Source organism: Mustela nigripes, chromosome 9 (genome assembly GCF_022355385.1).
Source record: "Mustela nigripes isolate SB6536 chromosome 9, MUSNIG.SB6536, whole genome shotgun sequence".
Lineage (NCBI taxonomy): Eukaryota > Metazoa > Chordata > Mammalia > Carnivora > Mustelidae > Mustela > Mustela nigripes.
In genome coordinates, this window is record NC_081565.1 from 8,807,457 (window position 1) to 8,821,700 (window position 14,244).

The 14,244-nt window shown below is 46.8% G+C and overlaps 1 long non-coding RNA gene across 1 annotated transcript in view; it reads right to left on the bottom strand.

The window, feature by feature from the left end:
• Window positions 1-10,792, bottom strand: part of LOC132025008 (uncharacterized) — a 33,876-nt gene extending 23,084 nt beyond the window's left edge. The window contains exons 1-2 of the long non-coding RNA XR_009406383.1: window positions 10,648-10,792; window positions 8,175-8,279 (exon numbers count right to left, since the gene is read on the bottom strand). This is a non-coding gene — a long non-coding RNA (uncharacterized LOC132025008). The remainder of the gene's footprint in view (window positions 1-8,174; window positions 8,280-10,647) is intronic.
• Between the last annotated feature and the right edge of the window lie 3,452 nt (window positions 10,793-14,244).

Consider the following 14,244-nt stretch of genomic DNA (forward strand, 5'->3'; position numbering starts at 1 on the left):
AACAAAGGGGCCCTTGGATGGTTTAGTTGATTAAGTGTCCAACTCCTGATCTTAACTCAGGTCATGATCTCAGGGTTGTAAGATTGAGTCCTGTGTTGGGCTCCACATTGGACATGAACCCTACTTTAAAAGAGAGAGATACAGGAAGAATAAATTGGAAGGACTACAAGGGAGAATAAACACTGAGACAGGTACAGTTAAGGAGACAGAGGACATAAAATAGACTAGTGAAGAAAATCAAACAGAAACAAAGAAAGAGATAAAAGGGATCTGAGAGAAAGTGGTCTAGAAGTCAGGCAAAGGAGATCCAACATATGTATAATTGAAGGCTCTAAAGAATAAAGCCTAAACAATTAACAGAGAAAGTACTCACTTAGAAACTGAATTAAAAATATATATTTTGGACCAGAATTAGATTTGAATCTAAAAATTTAAAGCATGCGCGCGCGCGCACACACACACACAGTCCCATGAAAATTATCTAGAATGGTCAATACTGACAGTTAGCTTAGTGATATTATTGTTCCTTAAGGATGAAATAAAAACCTTTAGGCACCCACCTAAAAAGTCCAAGTGACTTCTATGCAAAATAAAAGGATAGCATCAAGATTTGATACAGTAACATTTTATGTTTTCAAAATGGAGCAATATTTTATAAATATTTAAGGGAGACAAAGGGACACAGATTTTATATCCAAGCAAGCTTTTCTTCAAATGTAAAGGCTACCAAATAGTTATGAACACGCAAGATCCATGCACTGTGGGTCCACTTGAATTCTGTGCTCACAGGGCATCACAAATGCTGTACTCAAATGCGGCAGCAAGGAACTGGCAGATGTATATTGTGTATTTCTCCTCTGCCCATATATGTGATCCCCTGCTCATTGGACTTGACTCACAAAACAGAGATAAAATTATTAACAGAATCTCAAAACAGCAAAAGCAGAGCATGAAGCAGAGCCCTGTGTACAGGTTACACACTCATGAATCCATCTCTGGGTGACGTGTAGTGTCCAGTAAGCCAGATCCCTTCCAACTTGTCTCCCTCCTCTGTTTTCTTCCTACAACCTTTCTCTATACCCGAGCCAGTGGTATTTCTAAGACAGAATTCATGTCCAGCTCCTGCTCATCACACCCCTTCCCACTGCTCTCTTTGCCTTCGTGGTAATATTCATTCAAAGTGGACCTGCCCCCTTTTCTCCTCTCCTCCCTTGCTCTCCTGCCCCACAGCCACACTCCAGGGCCTGCTCAAACCAAACCCAGCATCACATATCCAGAACTGAATCCCAGTTCTGCACTTCACCTCCCAGATTACTCCTTCTCCAGTTTCCCCAGCTCGGGAACCAACACTTCTATCTAGTTGTAGAAACCCTGAAGTCATACTTGACCCTTCTTCTCCCTCAAGCCCCACATTTATCAAGCCCCACATTTAATCTACGCTGCCTTTCAGGAATCATCTCTTGAACATTTTCATGTCTATGCCCCTGACATTCTGGCCCATTTGTCCTTCCTTTTCATCTACATTGCAGCTGTCTCTCCTGGAACCAACCCATTCTCCTCACTCACACCTAGCATGGAAGCCTCCAGGAAAGAATGTCATAGTCACAAAGACTGGTGACTCTAATAAATCAAGGTCTCCAAATTCATATGGGCTCACAGTCTCTCCCTTCTGCCTTTCCAGAGGACACAGGGAATCTTCCCCTAAGATTACTATCTCACTAGAAATTAACACTTCAAAGCAATTAAAAGAGAGTTAAGGTATCCGATATGCTTGGAAACTGTAATAGCTAACATTTACATAGCACTTGCTTTATGCAGCCATGTTCTGTGGTGGTCTTTACATGAGCTGATATTCATTTCAATGTTGACTGCCAGTTATAGAAGTGAAAAAAGTGAGGAACATAGGGCTTAAGTGACATGCCCAAGGTCAAACAGCTAGTGAATAGCTCAGCAAGGATTCAAATCCAGGCAGACAGGCTCTAGGGCTCCTAGACTTTACTATGGTACTTAAGAGATCAAAGAAGTATTTAGAAACAGATGCTAATAAAAACGTACTTGTCAAAACTATGGACACAGCTAAGAAACAGTTAATGGGACTTTATGGCATCAGTATCAAGAAACAGGAAAATGGAAAGGGACAAAACAGCACAAACTGAATATGGAAAGAATTAATATAAAGATACTCATCAATGAAAGAGTGAAGAAAAAAAGCAGGGATGAACCAAAGCAAACATTTTTCTTGAAAAAAAAAAAACAACATTAAATAGCAAGATAGTGCTATCTACCTAATAAGAATAAAAGAGTGGGGCACCTGGGTGGCTCAGTGGGTTAAGCCCCTGCCTTCGGTTCAGGTCATGATCCCAGGGTCCTGGGATCGAGCCCCACATCAGGCCCTCTGCTCAGCAGGGACCCTGCTTCCTCCTCTGTCTGCCTGTCTCTCTGCCTACTTGTGATCTCTGTCCGTCAAATAAATAAATAAAATCTTTTTTTAAAAAAAGTATTGTGACTCTGTTCTAACAAATTCAATAACCTATATGAGATACTTGAACATATAAGAAAATATAAAATGCTGAAATTTGTGCAAGAGACAACGAGCTTGAATAGATATGTAAATAGACTCGAACAAATAAATACTAAGAAAAATAAAACTGGTCATCAGGTATCTCTTTCTCCACCCCACCTCACCCCACAATAATCCAAGGCCCAGATGGTTTTTTGAGAGAGTGCAGATGGTTTTATACAGGTGCTGCATGTGAATCCCACGAAACTTCTAAGGGACAGTTATTTTCCATTTTATTCAAGTTGTTCCAGAAAACAGAGAAATAGCAAACTCTGCCCAGCTAATCCACTGGGGCTAATATAATCCTGCTTCTAAAACCAGATAGGAACTAGGCAAAAAGGAAAACTGTAGGCCTATATTACTTACAAGCAGATGCAAAAATCCTAAACAAAACATTGCTAACTGGGGGCGCCTGGGTGGCTCTGTCAGTTAAGCGTCCAACTCTTTGATTTCGGCTCAGGGTTGTGAGATTGAGCCTGGCATCTGGCTCTGTGTTGGGCCTGGAACCTACTTAAGATTCTTTTTCTCCCTCTGTCCTTCCCCCACACCACTCTCACTCACTCTCTCAATAAATAAATAAATAAATAAATAAATAAATAAAATTAAATCACTACCTGAATCCAAAGTATTAAAAATACATTAAAAATGTATTAGAAATAATACATAATATTCAAGGAATTCATGGATAGTTCAGCATCAGAAAACTCTTCCATTTAATTCAAAGTTAACAGAGGGAAAGAAATAATGTATGATAATCTAAATTGGTCATTTTATAAGAATCAGAACATTTTTATGATTAAAAAAATTGCTCAAAACTTGAAGTGGCAAAAAATTTATTTAATTTGATAAACTCTCTACATCCCCAAAAAAGTAATATACACAACAGAAAAATTTTAGGCATATATATCTTCATATCCCAGACAAAAACAAGATGGCCCTAATAATATCTCACACTGTTTAACAAAGTATTAGAAATTCTAATTAACACTATAAGGAAATAAGATTGTAAAGTTTGGAAGGGAAGACCTAAAACTGTCATTATTTATAGATATGACTAACTTATCTAGATAGGCACCAACAGAATTAACAGACCAATTATTAGAACAAGAAAATTCAGCTAAAATTGCTCAGACATGAGATTCACTTACAAAAATCAATATTTTCCTACACCAGCGACAGCCAACTAGAAAATGTAATAAGAAAATGAAATACCAAGATGTAATAAATACAGTATGTAATAAAAGAAATCATAAATAGAACAAAGTACAATTAAAAAATCACATCACAATTGCAACAAAAATTACTTATCAGAGAATTAAACCAAGAATTTAAAAGGACCTCCATGAACTGAACTTTAAAACTTGAATCAACTGATAAACTTTGGAGAGAATGACTTAATATTAAAACCAAGTCAACTCTCCCCAGACTAATGAAGAAATTCTCTGCAATCCCTTTCATAAGTACAATTCTATGTATAAGTGGAAGTATATGTGTATGTTCTTTGAAAAGGAAACTTGGTAAATCTACACTGAAAATTATGTGGACTAATGGAAGATACATGCAGAACAAAGTCAACTTTCCAAAACAAAACAAAACAAAACAGCAAAGAGGGGATGACTTTCCCTACCAAACAGTACTTTAAAAAAGCCTCCTGCAGAGCTGGCACAAGAACAGAAAACACATCAATGCAAAAACACAGAGAACCCCAAGACCTACCTACATAAGCGTGCGAACTTAACAGAGGTAAAGGAGATAGGAAGAGGATGGATGATTTTAGACTAGTGAAAAATGGCTCTCTCTACTAAGCAAATTATAACCAAATCCCTGTTCATCCTCATGCATGAGGGGAGGGCGTGCTTTAAGTAAACTAAAGATCTAAATGTGGAAGCTAAAAATCATAGGGCTAACAGAACCAAATGGGGGAGGATCTCTCTGGGCTCAGGGAAAAGCAAGGAGGCTTACTTATCAACCCTTGAAAAGCACAAACCATCATGCACAAATTTGCTGGATTTGATTACATCAAAATTAAGAAGTAGTGTTTAATAAAAAAAATAACATGGGCCAATTAAGAGTCAGATGATAGGATTGAGATTTTTTTTCAAAGCCTAAAACTGACAAGGGATTAACATCTAGAATATACAAGGAACTCTGTAAAGCAATACTAAGAGGGCATCAAGTCCAATAGAAAAATGGGCAAATGATATGACAGGCAATTTACAGAAAAAGAAACCCCCAAAGCTAATAAGCACATGAAGTGATGCTCAAACTCATTAGCGGTCAAAGAAATGCAAATTAAAACAAGATAGCACTTTACACCTTTAGACTGGCAAAAACTAGAAAGCTGGGTAATACCAATTAATGGCAGAAATGAGGAAGATCGGATCCCTCACACATGGCCAATGGGAGTGTAAATTGGTAAAGCCTCTTTGGAGAGTCGTCCCATAGTACTTATGCAAATTAAGCACACACACACTCCAGGATCCACGGGAATTCTAACATATGTACACAATGAGAAATCTACAAGGATGCTTGCTGCAGGTTTGTGGGAGGGACAGCGGTCCTCTGGGTGGGCCCTCACTGTTATTATGAAGCAAAGGATCGTAAGGACACATAGTGACATGGATAGATCTTAAAAACAGTATTACACAATACATACAACTTACATAAACTGTAAATACATACACGCCCCTCCCCCAGTGAGCACGTGTCTTTCTAAAACCTGCAGCAGACGAGCCACATTTGTCTTGTCCGTCCATATCAGTACAAAGTCACTGATGTGATGATCTCTTATTATACATTGACCTAATGGGATCTTTTGTATAATGTGGAAGCAGTCCAGATCAACTCGGACTATTTTATGGCAGAGGATGGGAGAGTTAAGATAGCCTTGGGACAAAACGACGAAACTACAAACAACTACGGCTGTCCTGTTTTGGACCATCTTTTCTGATCGGAACAGAAAAGAATGTGTTCCCCAAATCAGTGGCTGCACCCTAGGTATCTGAGGATCTAGGAATGAATCTGCTTCAGGCACAATACCACACCCAAGAGGGTAGCTGCCGTCCGCACCGTGGTGAATGAAAAGTGGAACAATGCTTTTTCGGGCAAGAGGGGAGGCCTCCATGATGAGCAGGGGCAGCCCCTCCGTTCAACCCTTTAGGCAGGAAGACAGCACAGGCCAGGCAAGTCCGGGGCTGCCTGCTGACGGAGTGTGCACCTAATGGCTTCTCTTTTATTTGTGAAGAACTGCCTTTTACACATATCATTATTTGGGGGAGAATTTTCCCAAATCTTTGTTCCTTAAAGATGCCATTTTCGAAGGCCACGCCATATTCCATCCTCTGGAAATGTACAATTCATTTGGCCAATCCCCTGCTGTTGGCCGGTGGGCACCCCCTGGAGCAAAGGGCATCAGCCCCATCCACGGGGGGCCAATGGCTTTCAGCACTTCTGCTCCATGGAAGCCTGGCTCCCCCTGCTCTGGGGTCCTCTTTTGGGAGCTTCTCCAACACAGCTCTGTCTATGTGAACCCCACCTCCACCTCGCCCACCCGAGACAAGCCTGGCAGCGGGGTGGGGGTTGGGGCTCCCCAGCACTGTCCCTGCATGGCTGTGTATATCCAGCCAATCCGCAAACCCAGAAAGTCACTACACACTCATACAGACACACACACACAGTGCAAATACCCACTCAGCACTTCTTAAAGACACAAATGCTTATCCACAGACACATCAGAGTACACAAACCATTGTGAACCCAGAGACCATCCAAATATACAAACAGACACTTGCACAGATGTACACACACTCACATAATACATACATGTATATGATGACACACAGGTACACAGATACCCCAATCCACCCCCACCCCAAACCCACTATTCCCAGAACCTTCCCCATCCTGGCTAAGGGTGATTCTCTCTTTCTGGTTTCTCAAGCCAGAAATCTCGGGAGCCATCCCCAACTACACTCTCTAACCATACATCCCAATCCGTCAGAACATCTGGTTTCCAGGACTTTCCCCAAATAGCCATAATAAACCACTTCTCACCACCTCCAGCCTTACCATGGACCCCTGGACTACCTGGGCTAGGCTCCTAACTGGCTTCCCTACTCTGCCTTTGCCCCAGAGACTACTCTGAAAGCACCACTGTGATCCTTTTAAAAAGCTGGTTAGAAAACACCACACTCAGAACCCTGAAAAGACCCCACATTTCACCCACAAATAAAAGCCAAGTCCCTAGGAGAGAGCCAAGGATTCTGTGAACTGACCCCCATCGCCTGACTCACAGAGAGTCCCTTATAATTCTCTCTTACTCACTCCACCTCTTTACTCATCCTTGAACTTGGCCCTGCATTCCCACTGTAGGGCCCTTACACTGGCTGACCCCCCCCCTTCCCTGGCCCATGTGATGTAATACATAATTTTCAAGAACTGTTTAGGTCTATCATCTATTGTCTCTCTCTGTTAGAATGAAAGCTGCATGAAGATACCACCTTTATTTTGTTCCCTGAAGGACAAAGAGAGAGTAGCACGACAGGTGCTTGGTCCATATCTGCTGAATGAGAATGAACGCGTCATGCGGACATACTCACACACACCGTCCCCACAAACACACGCCCACGTGTGCACGCTGCCAAACACACATGCTCAGACTCTCAGGCCCTGACCTGGGAACCACGTATATTCTGAGACCCCCGGATACATAGGCAGACATTCAGTACACATACTTGCATACACACACACATTCACACGGGCATCAAGCACACACAGAAAACACATGCTGTTCCAGCCACCTACTGCCGCCTAGAAAACTACCCCAAACTTGGTGGCATGAAGCAACGACAGCTGACCATGCTCCCGGCCTCTGTGGGGGTGGCTCGTGACTGCTCCGCCGTGACAAGAGCCTCAGCTGGAAAGAATCAAAAGGCTGGAGACGCCTTTTCTCCCATGTCTGGCGCCTGGCCTGAGATGACCCCCATGGCTGGTGTCCTGGGCCATCTCTCTCCCTCCTGGTCTCCAGGTCTCTCTATGAGGCCTCTCTAGCACGGGGGCCCAGGAGCCAGTGGTTTCTGAGATGGCAGCTCAGGACTCCAAGAGTGACTGTTCTTAGGGGCAAGGTGGGCGCTGCAAGGCCTCGTATGACTTCGCCTTGGAAATCACACCATGTCCCCTCTGCCACGTTCATGTAGTTGAAGCAGTCACAGGCCTTCCCAGATTCAGGTGGCAGAGGACAGAGACCCCCACCTCTTGATGGGAGAAATGTGAAGAAATGTGACCCTATATTAAAATCGCCACACAGGTGCACATATAGGGACGATTACACACACACACACACACACACACACCCCTATGCACACACATACACACAATACACACCTATACACAGACATAACCATGCATACAGTCTTAGGTCTTGTCCTCAGAGCCTCTGCTTTGAGAACAAACTTTGAAAAATATATATGTGTTTGAACACGCATGTAATATGGACCCAGTCACACAAATACACCCACATCCAGGTACACATGTGTGCACTCACATGCCTATGTACACATGCTCATGGTCACGGGCCCTGCCCTGGCGGTGTCCACCCCCGTAACTGTAGCCGCACCTGCTTGCTCCTTGCCCCGTGCAGGGGGCCAGGATGGGCCGGAGAGCCTTGGCTGGTTATGGGGTGCGCCTTCTCTCCTCATCACCCTCTCCTCGTGGCTGGGGCCTGGCAAGAAGGAAAACAAATAACCTTGCAGTGTTTAAATAAGCAAAGTTTTGTGCAAAGCAGAGGTTAATGTCCTTTATTGTTCAATGTCATGTTTATGGTGGATTGGTGGAGGGAAAAATGTGATTAATTGCCCCGAAGCCCACGGATCTACAATTATTTGGTTGTTGTGAACAAATAAAGGACTACAGTATTCATCATATTCAAATGAGGCAGCAGAATAAATGATGGCGGGCCGGGTAGGAACAAAACCTAGGCGTGTTCCCGCACAATCGGAAGGCGACTGGCACCTTGTCAACCAGACGCAGGGTGGTGGCGGGAGCCGAACCCGTTTGTCTCTGTACCGCCAGCAAGGGTTGGACTGACCCTGCAGGTGCCGGCGTTAATTCATGTCACACCTCGCGCCTCCATCCTTCGTGGTATGAAAACCAGGCGCCAATTTTGTAATAAAGACTTGTTTCCGACGAGGCCCAGTTTGGGGCGGGGGCACAGATCTTCATTAAAGCCCCTTTTCCCGGGCCACGCTCGTTACAGAGCACAGGTACTGGCTAAATGTGTCCGATCATTCATCATGATTTTGCCCTCCACTTTGTCACAGCGTGGGGATTTAAGGAAGATAGATGGTACAAGATGTTGTCTCCTCCACAGACGCTTTCTGCTCTGGTAAGTGTGTCCGATGCAGAATTATTTTGCCACTTTATTATTTCCTAGTGAGTGTTTGTCAGAGCTTCGCCTCTTGGAAGGAGCGAGTTGTTTCCTGTCACTCAGGGATGTCTCGGGAGCCGTGATGCTTGGCTGGGCTTGCCAGCCAGCTGGAACCTGGGCAGGGTCCCCAGGCAAGGCTGGTGGGGGGGGGGGGGGTCCTGGGGGGCTGGGCCACAGGGCGAACGTCAAATCCAACAGAAATGGGGGGGGCAGGCTTTAGGAGAAGCTGGTCACAGGGGCTTTGGATATGCTGGGTTGGGGGAGTCAAGGGGGCATATTTCAGGATCTGGCCTGGCTGTAGGCCAGCCCGCTGGACAGGGGGCTGTTCGAACTAGTGTCCAAAGGGCTGTAAGAGCTTGGCCTTGAGCTGAGCCAGCTGGAGAGGGTATGGGCAAGGTTGAGGCCCTGCGGGGCTGCTGATGGTCTTAGAGCAGTGTGGCCAATTCTGGTACCCACTGCTGGCACCAGATGAGCTTCCTGCCCCAATCAGGATGGCTGAGGGGCCGTGATGTGACCAGGAGGGGTGCCAGGTGGGTGAAGATCACAGCGTGAAGCCCCAAGTCTAGCCCAGAGCCCAGGGAACTCTTGGGAATATGAAACTTCATTCAGGGCAGTGCTGAGCCTCAGAGGGGAGGGCCCTGGAATCTGAGAGCGAATCTGGCCCTAGGGAGAAAATAGGGAATCTGGGGACCATCAGTCCGTCCTGTGGTCCTTCCTCCCTTGTGTTTGCTTTGCAAGGGTCTCTCCACTGACCCCATCTTCCCGGGTACCCGCTTCCCAGTGACTTCCCACGACTCTTGCCTGGGCCAAGGATGCTCAGCTGTCTCAGCCTCTCCAGCACACAAGAGTGAAATCTACTTTGTCTTTGCTCCCAAACCCCCTCCCCTGATCTGATTGGTGAATCTAGGAGGAATGCACCCCAGAGGTTTTGGGGCAACACAGAACCAATCCAAGAAGAGCCCAAGCAGAGGTACCTGGGGCCCAGGAACCATGTGAGGGCACCCACCTTTCTCTGGCACCCAGATATCACTGCCAGAGTCCACCTTGCTAATGTGTAGATATCTCTCCATCCTCAAACTGTCTCCAGAGGCCACATGATGTAGGATAAAGAGTAAAGAGCTCAGCCTGAGAATCTGGCAAGCCTGGGCCCAAAGCACTAACTTGCCATGATATTATTTTTAAGCCTCTGTTTTCCCAACTGTAAAATAGGGACAATGAAGGTCTTGCCATGGCTCCTGGCACGTTCTGTCAACCCAGATGCGGCCCCCCCCCCCCCCCGCCTTCTCTCTCTGGTTGCTGGCTGCTGGGAGTCCCACTCCCCCCTGACCTGTCTCACTGGGCCTGGGCTTCCTGGCTGGCACCCAGGGTGTCCGCAGGTGAGGCAGCGGACCTCATCCGCCGGGGGCTGCTCTTCTGTCCTCGGCACTCCGCCGTCCACCCATAGTCAACAGCCTCAGAGGGAATCTGTTTGCAGCCCTTGCCCACCCTTCCTCCAGGCCCTGGCTGAGCCCTGGGACACAGTGCCTGCCCTGGGAGGAGGAGATAAAGAGGGTAGGGGGTTGGATGTGAGCAGACGCTACTCCAAACACACGTCGCCGCCGCCAGGGGCCTCTGCCGGCGCGGGTCTCAGGCCGAAAGTCCCAGGTGATGGGTCTTCACTTACCGAGCCCCGACTTCGGCTGGACCCGCTGCGCCTCGCCGGGCGGGAAGCGCCGCCCTCACCCCCACTTTGCAGCTGAGCAAACTGAGTCCGCAGACGCAGGGACGTGCTCGAGATCTCGCAGGGAGAGATTCGAACCCGCGAGGCTTCTGGCGTCTTAATCCCGTGACTGCGGCCCGCAGATAGGCTCGCCGACCAGCGGCCGCGACTGACAGGCACTGCATCCAATCAGAACCCAGCCCCGCCCCGGCTTTGGTCTTCCTACTCCGCCCACTTACAAACCCCCTGGCTCCCCATTCCGGCGGGGTTTTCCCGTTAGGAGCCCCACATCTGCGTTTCTGTGCAGTTTTTACGTTTAGGGTCTAGTTGCCTTTTTTCTCCCTCGTTTATTAGGATGTTGTCTTTTGTGTCTTGTCTCCCACCCCTTCATTCATTCAGCAAACACTGAGGACTCATTCTGCGCAGTGAGATCGAAGCAGCCCTCGGTGAAAGCCAGCGCGAGGGGCCGGCGGGGAAGGGCTGGCCGAGGCCCCTGCACGCGACCTCGAGGCCCCTGTTGGAGGAACCAAGGGCGCACGGAGTTCCGCTGGTCCTGGAAGGGTGCGGCGGGCACTGACCCCGCCCCCCAACCCCTAGGCCCTTATGTTGGGGAGCAGCGATGGCCGAGCCCTTCCCTCAACCCCCAAGCGCTGCCCCAGCTTGGGCTTGCATCCACTCTCCGCAGGACTGTGGCCGCAGCCACCTAATGGCTTTCGTGCTTTCCTTTTCCACGTCTCCTCGCCTCTTTCCATTCTGCGGCCTGATTGTCCTTAAACACTGATCTATTGATGTGGCCTCCTGCTTCAGAAACCTCGGGGGTTCCCCACTGCCTACCTACTTTAAACCAAAACCCTGCACTGGGCATTCAAGGCCTTTCAGGGCCCAGCACCAACCTACCCAATGCCACGACCCACACGCTTGGTTTTAGCCAGTCACTGAAATTCTTTCTCTACATGGATTTCCTCTGCTGTAAAGGGGGGTAATCCTAGTACATACTAGGGCAGCCAGCATTTTTCAAAGATGTCAGCCACAGGTAGATCCCCTTCCACAAGCTCTGTTCTCCTAAGAAACGTGACTCTTTCCAGGGGATGGTGGGAACGGTGTTCCCTCCCCTTGAACTTGGGTGGACCTTTCCCACTGCCTTAACAGATAGGGCAAAAGCGATGTCATGTGTCTCTTGAGGTCATGAAAACACCAGGTACACTGCGCTGTTCTGGGAGGTTCACTCTTGGCATCTGGCTGCTGTGCTGCAAAGAAGCTAAGCAGCCCGCTGGAGAGGCTGTTGTAGGTTCTGGTTGGTGGTGGGCACCGACTGGCCAGCCATGAGTGTGAGCCATCCCAAAAGCCATCTGCCCCAACCCATACCACGTGGAGCTGAGAGGAGCTGACCCTGCCAAGCCCTAGAGCAAAATAAATGATAATTGTTTTTCTAAGCCACTGTTTTAGGACAGCCTGTCACAGAGCAAAGCAGGACCAAAATGCCTACCCTGAGGGTTGCCACTGTAGGGTAAACGAGTGTATTTGTTTGCTTAAGGCCACCTTCACAAAACACCACAGGCTGGGTGACCTTAAACAACAGAAATGTATTCTCACAATTCTGAAGGCTGGAAGTGTGAGATCAAGATGTCGGTAGGGTTGGGTTCTTCCTAGACCTCTCTTCTTGGCGTGCAGATGAATGCCTTCTCCCTGTATCTTCCCGTGGTCTTCCCTCTCTATGTCTGCGTCATAATCTCCCCTTCTCCTAAGGACACCAGTCACACTGGCTTAGGGCCCACCCTGACCTCTCTCTAACTTAATTATCTCTCTAAAGGCCCTATCTCTTATGTCAATTATATCTCAATAAATCTAGAAGAAAACAAAGGCCCTGTCTCCAAATACAGTCATACCCTGGGTACAGAGGTCTAGGATATCAACATATGAAGCTGAGGAAATACCATTCAGCCCATAACAATGAGTAAGAACCTGTGACAAACTTAGAACAGCACCTGGCACAGAGTCAACACTCAGTAAATGATGGCTGTGTTGTTTTCTAACTACCACCACTTACCACCACCATGGTCTCAAGTCACACCATCCGCCTGCAGGCCTGGGGACAGCTCCAGATCCCCACGCCTCCTCTGAGGCGGTCTCTTGAGCCTACTTAGGGTGCCCAAACCTGTTTTCCATCTACCCAAATCCTTCCTGTCTTAGGAGGCCCGGGTCCTTCAACATCACCTCCATGGGACTTTCCTGACTCCTCTCTCCTTCCTCTGAGTCCCTACAGCTTGTGTTGGGGGCTCTGATTAGCCATGATTCTGGTCTCCAAGGTATGAGAAGCTTTGCTTTTTGGAACCACGCCTTTGTTTTGTTTTTGAATAAAGAAATAGAGAATAGAAATAAGGTAAGGTCAGTTTATAAAAATTCGGACAGTACAGACAGGCTTAAAAAGAAAGTGAAAATCACCTCAAATTAACGACTTCTAACACTTTGGTTTATATTCTTCTGGAGTTTTCCATATGTGTGTGTGTCTGCGTGTGTGTATTTCTTGATTCCAGGACAACACTGATTATAGAACGCATCACTGATTTAATTACACAGCTTTTAGGGAGAAAAGAACTACTGCATTAAGCATACCCTGATTTCAGAAATGCAAAAATGTGAAAACATGTACATCTTAGCAGCAAGAAAATATGATATAAGCCATATCTGTTTTTCAAAATGGGAATCTCTATAAATATTATTTTACGGCCTACTTAAAAAAAAAATCTGAACTCCAAAGCTTGGCCATCTTTTCCGCATCAATAAATAAATACCCACACCATCGATTTTAATGGCTGCATAGTATTCCATTAAATTGATGTACGATAATGCATTTATTCCCCACTGAAAGGCATGAATGTTTTTATTATCCTTCTGATACAAATACATTTATAGACCTTTGATCTTATTTTCCTTAAGATAAATTCCTCCAATCAGCATGGCAGGGCAGGACAATAGACACTCTTTGTCCAGCAGGTGGCTGCCACCCGCCCACGTGCCCCCCAAGGACAGGAACTGTCCCTGAACCACCTGTGGGTCCTCTGGCATGAGCCTGGTACAGGATGAGGCACTGAAAAGAGTTGGCACATACTAATTTCTTAAAAATAACAAGTCAGGAGACAGACCTCCCAGGAATACCCCACCTGAAACTGAGATGTAGGATAAACTCAACTTTCTGCACCTGAGATTGAAAAAAAATAAAAAGCATAGTTATGGGGGTCAGCGGTGGCTTCGGAGCCAGTGTAGCTCAGTGTGTGGCTTACTCTCCCAGGACCTCAGTGTCTCCCATCTGTATAAGGGAGATCATTGCAACTCTTTGGCAAGCTTATATGGCCAGGGGTCTGTCCTGGCTCTGCATATCCAAGAGGATATGAAGCCTGTCCTCCCAGGGTGGGTCCTCCCAGGGGAGCCCACCTCTGAAGAGATCTAGAGCACATCAGAGAGCTCCATGACCTCTGACACCAGAGCAAGAACATATGTGCTTCAGTGGGCTCTGGGCTCCGGGCTCTATCAGTGAGCTTGCCCTCTTGATACAGATCATGG